The sequence below is a fragment of the Crinia signifera genome, chromosome 4, assembly GCF_055691185.1.
Source record: "Crinia signifera chromosome 4, ASM5569118v1, whole genome shotgun sequence".
Lineage (NCBI taxonomy): Eukaryota > Metazoa > Chordata > Amphibia > Anura > Myobatrachidae > Crinia > Crinia signifera.
This window is the reverse complement of record NC_139220.1, coordinates 310,040,394-310,057,203: the sequence shown is the minus strand read 5'-3', so window position 1 is coordinate 310,057,203 and position 16,810 is coordinate 310,040,394.

Here is a 16,810-nt window from a genome sequence, read left to right as displayed (position 1 = left end):
GCGATTTTGGAAAGTGCGATGATATCGCACTTCACTAAATCTCACCCCCTATTTCTGAACACCACTTATGTAGTACACAGTGCCACCTACTGGTGGATGAGAATAAGATGAAACACCACTTATGTAGTACACAGTGCCACCTACTGGTGGATGACAATAAGATGAAACACCACTTATGTAGTACACAGTGCCACCTACTGGTGGATGAGAATAAAAGGAAACACCACTTATGTAGTACACAGTGCCACCTACTGGTGAATGAGAATAAGAGGAAACACCACTTATGTAGTACACAGTGCCACCTACTGGTGGATGAGAATAAGATGAAGCACCAGTTTCAATGCGTGACTGATGCTGTTATAAAAGTTGCAAGCCGGGATTATCAAAGAACAATGTTAAACGTTCATTACACTGATCCAATAGGATTAATTGCTTAAGGCTTTATAAATAGCAAAAAAAGTTCTTGCACTCTGGGCTTTCTACTGCCCCATTGCATTTACAGATCAAGGGGGTGATTCACGTTGCATCAAGTGTACGGAGGGAAACTCAATCGATGGTCGGCAGCCATCAAATATTTGTTCCACCCATTCGCAAATAGAAGTCAGTGTCAGCTGATTTTGTTTTTACGGGTGCTTGGATGAAGTCATCTTCGGCACATTCACCAGGGGTCACCCAGCATTTTTCAGGGCGCACCCACCATTTTAGTGGAAACGCCCAGGAAACTCTGGGCATCCACATGCTCCAGCTCCCTGTCCGCACCACTGTGTGCGGGTCTGCGCACGTGTATTTTCTAGGATATGCATGCGCAGATCCACAACATCGGTACCCGGGACCGAATTGTCATTTCTGCGAGCCAACCTGAATAATCCCCTAAGTGTAATAGATTCATTATGTATTTGTAATCATGTATTCATCAGTGTGCACTACTCCGCTCAGCCAGTAGAGGGCATGGTCTTCCACTGAACAGACTAATGTGGGGTACACACCAGGACGATATGGCCCAAAATTTAGATACAATCTCGACCGGTTGTATGTAAATCGGCCGTGTTTTGGGCCATTTTGCTGCCCTTTTGATGCGATCCTACCTGCTGCAGTTAGGATCTCAGAAACTACCATTGTAGTGGGTCGGGGTCGCGATCACACCAGGGGCTTTTTCGGTGCCGGTCGGCGGCGGGTCGGCAGCTCCGTCAGCTCGTGAGCGGGTCATACGTTCCTTTAACGACCCGCTCATAAACACCATCGTCCTGGTGTGTACCGGGCTTATGGCAGTTGTTCCCCAATCGGGCATCTAGACATCCTGGGGACACGTGCAGGGGTGCCTTGGTGGGTGTAGATCATTTGGTCTACAACAACTAGGTCGACAAGCATTGGGTCGACACCACTAGGTCAACATGCAGCAAGGTCGACATGGGTTAAGGTCAACATGGGTCAAGGTCGACATGGAACTAGGTCGACATGGGTCTAGGTTGACATGACATTAGGTTGACACAAGCATTAGGTCGACACGGGCTAGGTCGACAGTCAAAAAGTCGACATGGGGGTTTTTCACTGTTTTTTTACCCGAATGACGACACAGTTGACATGGACACAGTTTGAAGTGCACCGCTTCGCTCACCATGCTTCGGGCACACTATTTTATTCTCCCACCACGCCCTAGTGGATGGTAGGGAATTAAATACCGCCTGTCGGCACATGTTGGCTCGAAAAATAGTGAAAAACCCCATGTCGACCTTTTGACTGTCGACCTAGCCCATGTCGACCTAATGTCATGTCGACCTAGACCCATGTCGACCTTGACTCATGTCAACTTTAAGCGATGTCAACCTTGCTGCATGTCGACCTAGTGGTGTCAACCCAATGCTTGTCGACCTAGTTGCTGTAGACCTAATGACTGTATCCCGCCTTGGTTTGGTGGTTCAGGAGCAAATTAAATAATTTATGGTCAATGTAGCCGGGGAAACCTGTGCTGGCGGCTGCCAATCATAAAATATATGGATATATGTAATGTTGTTTTGTAAAATAAATCTCTCCATTCCCCTCTCTTACCTGCAAGTCAGTGTCCACATTCTGCAGTGTGAGCTCGTATGCTCCAGCAGACCCTGTAGAGGAGAAATAAGATCACTGGTAAATGAGGGCTTGCAAGGAAGACGATAAAGAACAATCTTGAGGGGCTCTATTTGGGCCAACTCTATCACTAGGTAGCTGCCATGGGGTTCTAGAATCTTGGGGGCTCCCCTGAGTCTGACGATTATTAAATAAAGGATGACTGAGAGAGGCGTCCTTGCTGATCTCAATGCACACGGCAGGTGTTGAAGTTCTAAGACACCACCTCCACACGTTCACCTGAGGTTCTGGAAAGTCAGTATTGGTGTGTGGGTGGGGAGGGGGGGGGGAGCAGTGGGATGAAGTATTGCCTAGGGTGCGGAAACACCTTGCACCGGTCCTGGTCTCTAGTAGATATGTATGCTGATGAATGTATAACATTATATTTATGGACACTTTTAAACAATGGCAATTAATGGGAAGACTCAGACCTATATCTGCTGATTCCTTCTTTCAAGCTCCACTGTGGTACTCAGGGCCTACCACCTCGTTAAGCTTTGGACACCACCAGGCCCTCCAGACAAACCCGGGTGATCCGTACCAGCCTTCGCTCTCGGCACCCTGGTCTATGGTCGCTTTTTCTTGTGTAGACAGGAACAAAAGAGGGTGTGGTTAAGCTCACAGACATTGGGTGGTACGTAATGGGTTGCGAGTATGGCGGCCGTGCACGATGCCGGCTGAACTCGGACATTTATAAGGGAAGATCACAAGGCAAAACCATCCCTTGTAAATTATTGCCCCTTTAAAAACCTCCAAGTTCAGCCGGATTCGCGCACAGCCGCCATACTGGCAACCTGTTACGTACCGCCCAATGTCTAGGCTGACAAGCAATAGGTCGATGCCGATAGGTTGACATGCACAACGTCAACATTGACAAAACAAATGCGTGTGTCTGCTTTATGTGTATGTACAGAAAGAGAATCATGCAAGATAGCTGATCAGGCTGCAGCCTGGAGCACTGGATCCTGGGGCGCGCAGCGCCGGCACAATATTTGCTGTGTCTGGGGAGGGGAGCCTGATATCATGCGGATGGCATGGAATCTGCAAAAACGGCCTCACAAAAATGGCCGCCGCCTTCTAGGAGACAGATGAGGTCCTACTAGACCAGAGGCGTCAACGGGTGTGTACTCTGCAATGTCACCCTCGCTGCAACTGAAAAGAGGGCGTGATCTAACAGGGGCGTGACTTGCACATCCCCAGAGATGCTGGCTTTCCCTACTGTTTGCAGTACTTTGGTGTCAGCTCTTTTGAGGGTGACAACCGGGTGCAGGCCACACCCCTGCACCTGGATATTGATGCCACTGTACTAGACCTCTAGCATCTGTCAGGGGAAGGCAGCGCTCTTAGCGCTACCCGGAAGTGTGGTGTGGACTGAGCAGTAACCCTCTGGCAATGAGCATATAGCCCCCCTGGCAATGAGCATGTAACCCCTGGCACAAAGCATATGTAGTCCTTGGCAATGAGCACATAACCCCTATCAATGAGCATGTAAGTAAAAAAATGCTAACTGACATTTTTCAAAGCCACTCCCTGCCTTAGCATGCAGCCCAATCCAGCTTCTATGGGCTGCAGTCTGTGCAGTCGGTACAGGAATGCGCAGTCACACAGTCAGTGGATGCGTAGGTCCAGACACCTCCCAAATTGGATGAGGTGCAAACAAATGTGTATATTTGGAACAGAAAAAATTCAAATAAAGTGCATGTATTTAAAAAATAAAATCATGTTAGAATAGCTGTAAATTGTTGTTCTTAACCTAATTCTGGCATTTTATAAAAATTACGATTTCTGGCCATTTTTATTTTTTATAATTTCTGCCAGTTAAGTGGTTAGGAATATACTGTGCAACAAGCTAAAATACAGTATATGTGAATATATCCAGCTACTGTATATGCTCACTGACCTTGGAGTATCAATAATTCCCATAGGAATATATCCTGCTACACACACACCAACCACTGGGTGTCACTATCATCCACAGGAATGTACCCATCTATTCTAACATTGACCACAGTGTACAGTATAACTGCCATTCATAGAATACGGGTGTATCGTGCTGTACAAATACTGACCACTGGGTGTCACTATCATCCACAGGAATGTACCTATCTATTCAAATGCTGACCAAAGGGTACAGTATAACTGCCATTCATAGAATACGGTATTTCCTGCCATACAAATACTGACCACTGGGTGTCACTATCATCCACAGGAATGTACCCATCTATTCAAATGCTGACCAAAGGGTACAGTATAACTGCCATTCATAGAATACGGTATTTTCTGCCATACAAATACTGACCACTGGGTGTCACTATCATCCACAGGAATGTACCCATCTATTCAAATGCTGACCACAGGGTACAGTATAACTGCCATTCATAGAATACGGGTGTATTGTGCTGTCCAAATACTGACCACTTGGTGTCACTATCATCCACAGTAATGTACCCATCTATTCTAATGCAGCCCACACACGCGCCGATGCCGGCGGTGCGATGCTGTACGATGGGGTGCGCGCTCCAGCGGCACCTCATCGTACAGTACAAAAAGTATGTGCTGCACATACTTTTTGTACTAGCTTTTTCTAGCACAGCATCACATCGCATGCACATCGTATGCACAAGGCATACGATGTGATGCTGTGTGTGCTAGTTAAGCCCACAACGCACGCTGGAATCGGTGCGTGTGTGGGCTGCATTACGCTGACCACAGGGTACAGTATAACTGCCATTCATAGAATACGGGCGTATTGTGCTGTACAAATACTGACCACTGGGTGTCACTATCTTCCACAGGAATGTACCCATCTATTCTAACGCTGACCACAGGGTACAGTATAACTGCCATTCATAGAATACGGGCGTATTGTGCTGTACAAATACTGACCACTGGGTGTCACTATCATCCACAGGAATGTACCCATCTATTCTAACGCTGGCCACAGGGTACAGTATAACTGCCATTCATAGATGGGAGTTCTACTGAAGATGGGATATTTCCCATAGCAACCAATCAGATTCTATCTATTGTCTTCTAGAAGGTGATAGATAATATATAAGAAATAGAAATGTACCCCTACCAGTGGTGGATCAGCCAGGACACAGGAGCCCCTGCTAGATGGGGTACAGATCATTAGATCTATAGTAAAAAGGTTGACAGTCAAAAGGTAAACTACTATTGGTCGACACGTGAAAAAGGATGACATGCATTAAATCGACATGGTTAAAAGGTCAACACAAGCAAAATGTCGACATGCATTTTTGTTTTTCGTGTCTATGTTGACAGTCTGAAAAACCAATGTCGGTCTTCTTTCATATCAACATTGTGCTTGTTGACTTTTGCACTGTCTACCAGTAGTGGTCGACCTTGTGACTGTCGCATCCTCTGTGGTTAGGACACAGCCACTAGTAGTGTCTTGTGTTGTTGTAGGTGTCGCATCCTCTGTTGCTAGGACACAGCCACTAGTAGTGTCTTGTGTTGTTGTAGCACAGCCCATTACATTGTGTCACACTTGGCAGTGTCCCCGGTGGTTGCATCACACCCGTCATCTTCATCTGGCGTGTCCTCACAGACAGCCGTGTCTTCAGTTACTACTGGGTGCTGGTACCATGTTCCTGGAAGGACAGATGTGCGTACCGTGACTGATACGTTGTATCTGTTGGATGGTTTTATTTTTATTTTATTTTTGGAATAAGGGAAAAGGAATACAAAGCAGAGTAACTAAGCAGGGTTAGGCTGTGGGCAGGGCTGGATTTAGGGGGGGCACAGTACCCCTGGGCCCCCCTCTAGCTAGGTGCCCCCTGTGGTTGGCATTTTTTATTTCAGCTAAAGGCTTTTTTCATGGGAGTGGGGTAGTGCTGCAGCTTCACCTATCTGCCAATGTGACAATGATTAATGGTGCTGAGCTTCAGTAGCCAGGGCACACTGACTGCACAAGTGTGCAGTGCATTACTGGGAGTTCACTAAGTCCCATGTCACTTTGCACAAGAGGGCAGAGGCTGAGAGGTTTGTGCTGAGCTCTGATTGGTGGAGCTCATCACATGCGTAGCAGGCCCATGGAGGACAGCAGCAGCAGCCTCGTCATGGGAGGTTTTTTTTCAGAGGCAGCGCTGAGCCTGTGAGGTCTCCTACAGTCCTATAGAGTAAGGTACAGAGGGACAAACAGGCTTTTCATGTGATATGTAAATATAAATATATAAATATATATATATATATATATATATATATATCTTCATCATCAGTGACAGTGTAATATTCTCCCATGCAGTTTCCGGTCAGTAATGACAAGTGCAAGGGCGGTTCCCTGTCTAAAGTGACCTGGGCTCCCCGAAGGTTTAATCCGGCCCTGGCTGTTGGAGTGGTGTGGTTAGGGTTAAGCTGTGGGAGTGGTGCGGTTAGGGTTAATCTGTGGGAGTGGTGCAGTTAGGGTTAAGCTGTGGGAGGGGAAGGTTAGGATTAAGCTTTGGGAGTGGTGCGGTTAGGGTTAAGCTGTGGGAGTGGTGCAGTTAGGGTTAAGCTGTGGGAGTGGTGCGGTAAGGAGTAAGCTGTGGGAGGGGAAGGTTAGGGTTAAGCTGTGGTAGGGGAAGGTTAGGGTTAAACTGTGGGAGTGATGCAGTTAGGGTTAGGCTGTGGGAGGCAAAGGTTAGTTTAGGCTTAATAGTATCAATCGTGACCTTCGGGATGCCTTCGCATTCCGCGCACTTTACAATTCACAATCTATGTGGATCCCTGTGGATAGTAAAATATGAAAAAAGTCCCGGCAAAAAATTAGAAAAGACTCATGTTGACATTTTCACGTGCCAACCATTGCGCATGGCGACCTTTTGTCAACCTAACATGCAGGTCCCATCCTATGGGCCGCGTGCAGTGTCTGATTAACCAATAGGCTGAGTAGGCTGCAGCCTAGTGCACCAGGACTGGAGGGTGGGGGCCTTGCAGGTGACAGCCGAAGAATAAAATGAAGGCCTAATTTAATCCATGCTTGTTAGCTATCACCCGTCACAATGTGCCGTGGGGTAAAGTTAGTAAGGTGACTGGCAGATGGCTGTGCCAATGGGACTTACTGATGAACCATTACTTTATGTACATTGCCAGCTGGGCATCTAACACCAAAGTCTCTTTCCCACACCCAAAGCATTAGATGCTACATGCCAGCTGTATACCCTCTGTTACATGCACATGGGCAGTATGACTGGCGAGTCCCTGAGCGCCCATACACGTGTGTTAGCAGCATTACATGTGTATTAGCCTAGGACTCCTGGAACCTTTATTCAGGCTCTGACCACTTGTTACGGGTATGGGTCATTGGGTGGACCCAATATGGGTCAACTTGCATGGGGTTGACCACTGAAGGTTGACGGTTGGGTACTTGTGTATTATCACGGCGCCCACTACGGCATTTGCATAGTGGGCTATTTAGGGTAGTGAGATCGCATCGCATGCCATTATTGTATTGTATTGCGATTTTCCTATGTAATGTATTCACTGCTCTATGAATACATTACAAAAATCGGGTCCGATAAAAAATCGCATCGCATGCCATTATTGTATGGCATGCGATGCGATCAGATATCGGTTCCAATTGGACATATAATAATGGCATTTAATGTGCTATACAATTAAATGACATATAGGGCGAGATTCTATGCTATGCGCTAAATGCGCATGTTTTATTTGCGCACCACATCGCCGCAAATCGCCAATTTTAAATTCGCATTTTTCAGTCAAAATCCAGCGCATCCAGAGCAGAGATGTTACTTCGTCGGCGTCTGTATTCAGAATGATTTCTGACCAATCAGGAGCCGACTTTCTCGGCTCCTGATTGGCCGAGAAATCATTCTGTGCAGAGACGGCGAGGAGGAAACATCTCAGCGCCGGGCAAAGTCCTGCAAGCCGGGTACCAGTCTGGAGCAGCGCTGTCACCGGAGGTCGCCGCTGGGGAGCAGGTGAGTAGGATTTGCCTCCTTAGGTACCCCTGGGGACTACCACGGATCCCGGACCCCGGATTCTTCACGCCAGGAGCCCCGGAACCCCAGGACCAGCCCCGGAACCAGGACCAAGGCCCCGGAACCGGACTCTTCTGCCCTGGAGCCCCGGAGCCCGGACCCAGGATCCAGGGACCGACCTACGGGCTCAAGGTAGGTAAGTATCAGTGTGTGTGTGTTTTGTGTGTATTAAAGTTTTATTTTACAGGGTGTCAGTGTGATTTTGTGCACTATTTTTTTCACTGCAGAACTACAAGTGCCAGCGGGCCCTTTAATGCCCCGCATGCTGGGACTTGTGGTTCCCCAAGTCCCAGCATGCGGGGTAGGCTTGCGGGGACTCATAGTTCACCAGTGTAAAACAATAGTTTTCATTCTTTTTTTTACACAAATCATCAGCCCGATGCCCACCGGCCAGGGGCATCGGGGACAGCCCCGGACTATCAGCATGGGCTGGTAAGTCCTGGAGGGGGGGACCCCTTCATTGGGGGGGTCCCCACTTCCCCAGGACCCCTGCCCATGCTGACCAGCCAGGGGGTTAATGCTTTGGCCGCGGGAGCTTATATAATAAGCTTCCCCCGGCTGTGGCATTACCCTGCTGGCTGGTTGTGTCCGGTGCTGGTTCTTAAAATACGGGGGACCCCTAGTCACTTTGTCCCCCCGTATTTTGGGAACCAGCGCCGGACCTTGAGCCCGGTGCTGGTTTCATAAAATCAAGGGGACCCCTATTTGTCGGGGACCCTGATTTTATGTCACCAGCACCGGCTCAGTGAGACGGGGCTGGTTATACTCGGGCGGGGGACCCCGCGCTCGTTTTTTTTATTTTTTAACCATTTCTATTATTTTTTACAGCAGAACCCTGCACGGAACATTGCGATCTGTGCAGGGTTCTGGCTAATTCGCCTAACAGACCCAGGTCTGAAATAAGTGCGATAATTAGTCACTTAAAAAATGCGATGTGCAAATGCGCATTGCATTAAATAAGCGACTTGTATACTTTTCTGTGCGAAAACATCTGGATGCGATAAAAATGCGAATTAATCTCGCATTTTTATTCACCAGACCTTAACGCACATAATATGCGATTTCAGCCCCTGTGCGCATCCCATTAAATAAACGATTTCATGGGAAAATGCGATATCGCCATTTTGTGGTCTAATTACCGCAAAAAAACGATAATCGCATCCCATAGAATGTCACCCATAATGTCATTTATTTAGCCCCCCCCTACACTCGTCACACTATATAAAATCGACTCCACGCCGACGTGGATAGTGGGGGTATCAAAAGGTCGGACGGACGCGTTCCGCCGCCGCTCGCCACGCTTCGGGATGACGTGGATACTGGGGGGGGGTGCGTAAATAAATGACATTATATGTCATTTAATGGTATAGTACATTAAATGCCATTATATCGGGTAAAATCGCATCTCATCGCATCTCATCGCATCGCATGCCATACAATAATGGCAGGCGATGCGATTTCACTACGTGTGCGTACATAGTAAAATCAAGCGTCGTGATAATACACAAGTACCGATGGTTGAAAGGTCAACACAAGCAGCATTAAGTTGACAATGGGAAGGTTGACAGCCAGAAGGTCGACATTAGTTTTTTTGTCCTGAATGTCGACATAGTGGAAATGGACACCGTCTAAGTGTACCGCTGCGCTCGCCCATGCTTCCGGCACACTGTTGTATTCTCCCACCAAGCCGTAGTGGATGGTAGGGTAGGAAATACCGCCTGTCGGCACATGCATGCTAAAAAAAAGTGAAATGCTCATGTCATCCTAAATAGCGTCGACCTAGTGACCATATCCCCTTGTTATAGCCATAAGGGTAATCCATCATATTAACACTTTTATTTTCATTATTATTGCTTAACATAGAAGCACAGTAGTGTTACAGTAGTGTTACAATAGTCTTACATCAGTACACGTAATATGAAACAAATCCTCGTTGTGCACAAACTGCCAGAGTACACAGTAAGTCAGAAATGGGAACACTAAAACATGAAAGGGTTAATTCGTAATGATCGCTGCACCGGCGCTTTTATCTCCCCGCGGACGCCTCTGCCTGTCAATCATATGATTAATAATTATGCGATCCAACCTGAATAACCCTCACTCCCACCACCGTTTGACGCAGCTCTGTACTGTAAGTGACGGGTTGGTCATTACACAGGAGAAAGTGCAGAAGCCACTAATCAGCAATGAGTGGAATTTCCCCTGTTTACATAGGAAGCAGATAATCCCCCATAGAGATTGTAATGGAAGCAGTGTGTGCGCACTTTATAATTCTAGCGCTGGATTCCATCACAGTAAGCCGGCTGTATGACACAACCCGCGTGATTGCTACAGTAATACGGTGCTAGATTTATATATACGGCGCTCAGTGGTTTATACAGCGCAGTGTAAATAGAAGATAATATAAGTATTAGGTCAATAGCTCCTTGGCTGAACTTACATGAATCAGTGCAGAACAGAAACAGACATTACACAGGAGACACTGATCAAGGGATCGAGGCCGCCCAGAGGCGAATCTATGCTGCAACCGAGACAATGCAGCTATAGAGGCTGATTCAGGCCTGTTCGCTAGGCTTCATATACTTAGCGTCGCCCCGCCGAGGCCCCCCTGCTGCCCGCGCCACCCACTAGCATGCAAGGGGATGTGTACGAGAACACACGCCCTCTCATGCTGCCGAAGCGGAGTTAAATAATTTGACGGTAGCCAATCATTAAACGATTTCTCTCCCCTTCAGAAATAAAAGTCAGACTAAACGTAGGCCCTACCCCCTCTCAATGGACCCGCATACGGGGCGGGGCCTATCGGTGAGCCAGTTCGTCCCCACTCCCTGAAGTGTTCTGAAGCCTAGGGGGCTCTTATTTTCTATTTCGATGTGGCAGTTTCCATTCCGTGTCCCAGCTGTGTTTGTGGGCGACAGGTGCACGAAGTACAAGGCAGTAAAAACATAAAATGTGTGTCGTTTGTACGGAGCCCCCGGTACTGATCGCAGTAACAGCCACCTGCTCCAGGACTGTAGGAGTATAAACCCCCATCACCGGATGATAAATACTGACCGTATAATAGCAGCAGACACATGTAACACAGAACACAGCTGGCTCAGTTACATGCATACCCCGGTGGTGATGTTTACATGGGGGGTCTCTGTGGATTGTAACTAAGCCGAACATGTCTCAAACTACTGAGAATGACAATAAATGTCAAAAATGTAATATTTATCAGCAAAGAAGGTAGTGCAGACATTCTGTCAAATGTCTAAATAAGTGTCTGATAACAGAGAGCAATAGCTTGCCACATCACAATTGCAAACATAACGTCACACATCTGCAGTCACTATAAAATGTATCATTGTCATTAAATGAAAAGTCAGTCGAGTATGTTTTACCGGTGACAGAGGCGAGTGATGACGAGGATACTGGCAGTGCTATATTGCCGCTTCTGATTGGCTGTTGAGTACTGACCACTATAATTGGTTTCTTCATTGGTGATAAATAATGTAAACTCACAACCCTGTTTTGGGATCAGTTGCCATTTCCCTGTCTGGAGGTAACCTTTGTTGAATACTTATTCCAGGAGGGGGGTGCAACGCTACAGAGTCTGCCTAGCACAAAATTTAGAAAAGCATACGACATACCTCCCAACTGTCCCTCTTTCCGTGGGAACGTCCTGGTTTTTGGGTACGTTCCCACCCCGCATTGTCTTGTGGGGGGGGGGTGTCCCCCCCTGTCACCCGCAAGAAGAGGGGCTGGCCAGCAGCTTACAGAGCTACTAGCCATGCCCCCAAGGCGGCAAAGAACGGGGGGCATGGCCTCACAAAATGACGTGATTTGTAGGCCACCACCTGTTGCCGCTAGGCCCTTCACCCTCATTTCCTTGGCTGGATCCAAAGTTGGGAGGTATGCTACGAGGAAGACATCAATGTTGTATGTTTATTTATTTATTTATTTATTTATTTAAATAAAATAAATAATGTTGTATGTGATGCGGGTGGCGACACCACTTTCACTTAAGTGACTGGAAAGTGGGTTTTGGTGGCAGTGTGGGGTTGGGGGTAAGCTCGGGCACTGTGTGTGAGTACCGGCCCTGCTCCGACACTATGGGTACCAGCCCTGCTTTAGCCTTGCTATGGTGCTGTGCGCTGCTACCGCGTTTCCCGGATAATAAGACACTGTCTAATTTTTTGGTACTTGTGTATTATCACGGCGCCCAATTTAATCTAAATCGCATACGATATCGCATCCGATTTATCGACCAATTTGCGGCCGATTTGATCTGCGATGCGAATTTGCGTCCGATTTTCAGCCAATTTTTGCTGATTTTTGGTCATTTCCTACCGATTTGCATGTTATTCCATCCTTGCACACCCCCAGGTACTATGCGATGGTATGCGATGGTATGCGATGTGATTTTCGGGAAAATGCCCCTGATTGTACAATTAAATATCACATAGCATTGCATGCCAGCAAGTGGCATGCGATGCAATGTGATTCGCAATGTTAAATGCACCCCCATTGTTAACGCCACCCCCACTATCAACGCCAACCCGAAGCACAGCGAGCCCACGAGGTGGGGGCGGTACGCGTCCTCCGGCCTTTTCATACCCCCATTATCCACGTCGGCGTGGAGTTGATTTTAGATAGTGTGGCGAGCGCGAAGCGTGGCGAGCGCAGTGAGCCCCGCGCGGGGACGTGGATTACTTTACATGTATTCCGCTGCGCTCGCCATACTATCTGAAAACAACTCCACGCCAACGTAGATAGTGGGGGTATAAAAAGGTCGAAAGGATGCGTACCGCCGCCGCTCACCACACTTCGGGTTGGCGTTGATAGTGGGGGTGATGTTGACAATGGGGGTGCATTTAACATTGTAAGCACACATCAGGGTGATTGTACAATTACAAATCGAATCGCTTCACATGCATCGCATGGCATGCATCACATGCCACTATATTGCACTACGATGGAAATCGGGGGTGTGCAAGGTGTGCAATAAACAGCATGAAAAAATCGGCTGGAAAACGGCCGAAAATTGGCCGAAAATCAGCCGCAAAATCGCATCCGATTTTTGCATGCGATTTGCGGCCGATTTCGTGGGCGCCGTGATAATATACAAGTACCAATTTTTTTTTTCAGTCCAAAAAACACCATAGGGCTTATTTTCGGGGTAGGGCTCAGGGCCGGACTAACCACCTGGCACATCTGGCAAATGCCAGAAGGGCCGCTGGCCTCGTGGGCCGATTTTGTGCATCTAGATTTAGTTGCATCCAGAAAAACCACTCCAAAAAACCAGCGCCGCCAGCAGCATAACAATAGCCCTTGCAGCCCCACCCATTGAGAGTGGAGCACCGCCCACTGACATCTGGGAATGGAGAGGACGCTGAGCAGGCACCTGCAGCTGGGACCACGCCCCCCCCCCTCCCCTCCGCCGGTCAGTAGCCGCATGTCCTGCTCCCGCAGCCGCAGCTCTTTTACGTGTTATCCCCCCACCAGCCCCCTCCTCCCACCACTCGCAGCAGCAACAGCACAGACACCCTGTATGTGACCAGCCCCAGCGCACCACACGCCGCACGCCTGTCACAGCTGATCTCACTGCCCCGGAGAAGCTGCTGGACGCCGGCCCGCAGTTCCCCGCCCTGGGTGTGAGCACCTCTGCCTTCATCATGCAGCGGTAGCAGCCGCAGCGTAGATGCAGGAGCTGAGCCTGGCACAGGACAGCTTTGTGGAGCCAGTGCATATGGGCGCCTTCAAAATCAACCCTGGCGGAGGCTCAAATTGTGTAGCCTTATGTAATGGGCATTAGGGTATGTGTCATAATGTGTGATTGGCATTACGGCATGTGGCTATATGTGTATTATGGTTTTCTAATGGGCATTACGGTGCGTAGTATCATGTGTAATATGACACCCCTTTGTGATGCAGCGCCTTCTTTCCATTAGGCCACACCCCCTTTTGACATGCCGCAGGTGGGCCTGTGTGCTCAAAATGCCAGGGCCAATTTTTGGTCTCAGACCGGCCCTGGTAGGGCTTATTTTAGCCCCTCAGTCCTTCTTTTATCCACATCATGCCCCTCAATCACCTTATACTTTAAGCACAACTGCCGCTTTCCTTCTGCAATTTTCAGCCACTCAGCCTTTCCTCCACCGCCACTCAGTCACTCCGCTCCCGTCTGTGAACTGACGACACTCAGTCCTTGACGTCACATGCACAATGGATCCCTGGGACCGCTGATGCCAGCAGAGGCTTCAGCGGTACCAGGGCTGCTACCCAGCGGCGTAACTATAGCACCGCAGCCCCCGCCACCGCGGGGGGGCGCTGTGCATGTGGGGGCGCCGGGGGCTGCGGTGCTATAGTTAAACCCCCCCTCAATCCCCCGCAGACTTACCTATCGCGCTGGTCCCGGCGGCTCCGTTCTTCTGCTGAAGACCACCACAAAATGGCCGCCCCCATATAGCACACAGTTCTCTGAAACTGTCTGCTGTATGGGGGCGGCCATTTTCTGGTGGTCCTCAGCAGAAGAACGGAGTCCCCCGGGACCAGCGCGATAGGTAAGGCTGTGGTGGATTGAGGGGGGCGGGGTGGTGGGGTAGGGGTGCTTGGCGGGGCGGCGACGGGGGAGAGCGCCCCCCCTTAACGGCGGGGGGGCGCCCAAAACGTAGCTACGCCACTGCTGCTACCGTAGCTGCAGCATCCATTTCATGCGGGGGGCAGAGCTGGAAGTTTAGCAAAGGGACTGAGCAATATGGGGATTTAGCTAGGGCTTATTTTCGGGGTAGGGCTTATGATCAGGGAAACTGGGTACCGTCCCTGCTCAGGTACTGTGAGTGACTGCCGCCCTTCTCTAGCACTGAACAGTCTGCAGAGATAAAACATGCACGCGGCGGCGGCGTAGTCCTCTTGTAAAAGAGAAGGCTACTGATATGTTTATTGCTGTGTGCTTAGACGAATAGTTTTTTAGTTTTGTTCTATTTTAGTTTTATATACTGCCTGCAGCTTTATTACCTATGGATTACATTGTCCTGACACGTAGTGTAGCTCATACGTGTTGTGTGTTGATTTGAGAGTATATTTTAAACCATCACTATGAGGCCAGCGATGGTAGAGCGGGGGCATCTGATTTTGCAGTCTGCTGGTGTGAGGGGTAGGAACGGTCATCGGCCATCGATGGTTTATAAACGTTGTATAATAGTTTTGCCATTGATGAGGGAGAACCAGATGGCTCAGCATAACTAAACAGTTCTTTTGTTCGTTTGTTTTGCGTAAGGGGCCGGGACACGGAGATGACTCCGCCCCCCAATGCCCATAAAGCCCGGCCCCCATGTTCTGATTGGCCCAAGGGCCAGACAGTCAAATAAAAGGGATGGCCATCGATAGGTAAAACCATTGATTGTCATCAAATAGTGCAAACGCCACCCAGTCGAATGCCGGGTGGTTTATGGGTCATAGGGTCGACCGTCAATAGGTTGGCTGCTATTGGTCGACAGGACATAGGTCGACCCGTGCAAAAAGGTTGACATGTATTAAGTCGACATGGTCAAAAGGTCGACACACGCAACAGGTTGGCATGGAAATGGTTGACTTGAGTTTTTCATGCTTTTTTAGGGAGCATCGATAGGTCAACATGGACACCATATAACTCTACCGCGTCCCCTCATAAGGTCAACATTTTAAAAAAAAGGTCAACAGAAGCAAACGGTCGACATGGAAATGGTCAACACATGAAAATGGTCGACATGGCGTATTTCAGGTTTCTTTTGGTGTCAATGTTGTCACCTGAGCACGTGGACCCACAACTGGCACTCTACAGACTACACCGCTCCCAATCGGAGTCCAAGTGGCTGGTGCAAAACTCATGTTGACCTTTTTATGTGTCGACCATTGCCATATCGGCCTTTTGCCTGTGACAGCTTTCTGTCAATGTCAACCTTTTGGTGTCTACCTATTGTCTGTCGACCTAGACATTATCTGTCAACCAATCCGGATACCCCAAGGCTTGAAACATCTCCCCCTGATATAGTGAATGTAGACGTTGTGTCGGCAGGTGCCAGACATGTCCCAGGCAACCACAGCACTTGTATTCTTAGACTCTAGTGTCTACATATATATACGCTGGACAGCCAGGATGTCTCTGCAGACAAAACATCTCACCTTACATTGCCACCACTCCTGGTCAGTGATGTAACCATACGAGTACTTGCTGGACAAATAGGAAGTTCCATCAACGTAAACCCTGGGACCACATGGAGGAATTCCTTCGCAGGCCGATCTAAACTTATCAGGCTGAAGGGTGTCGGAAAAATACCCTTCTGGCTGCTGTCCTCATGTGTGACTATGAATGAAGAAGCCATCCACGGAATGTCCCCCAAATAGTCCATCAAATTCCCACCTGCTCCTATGATAACACCGCTCCAAAAACAAAATCCTGGGCATCAATCAGGAACAGCTATGTTTACAGTGGTCTCTACCCCCGTGCATACTGTAGGTTTATGTCTTCAGAAGACATCTATGACTCCCGTGTCCAAGACCACCTGCCGTAGTCAGTCCGCCACACAGTGGCCTCTGCAACTGTTACTGGGCGGCACTTGCTCCCCTCCTCCTGAAACCTCCCTGAATTTTTTTTTTTACAGATGAGTAACTAAGACCTCTCCGGGGGGAAATGTTCTGCGTCAACTAACCTGATCGTTAAGAATTAATTACAAATATCTAAA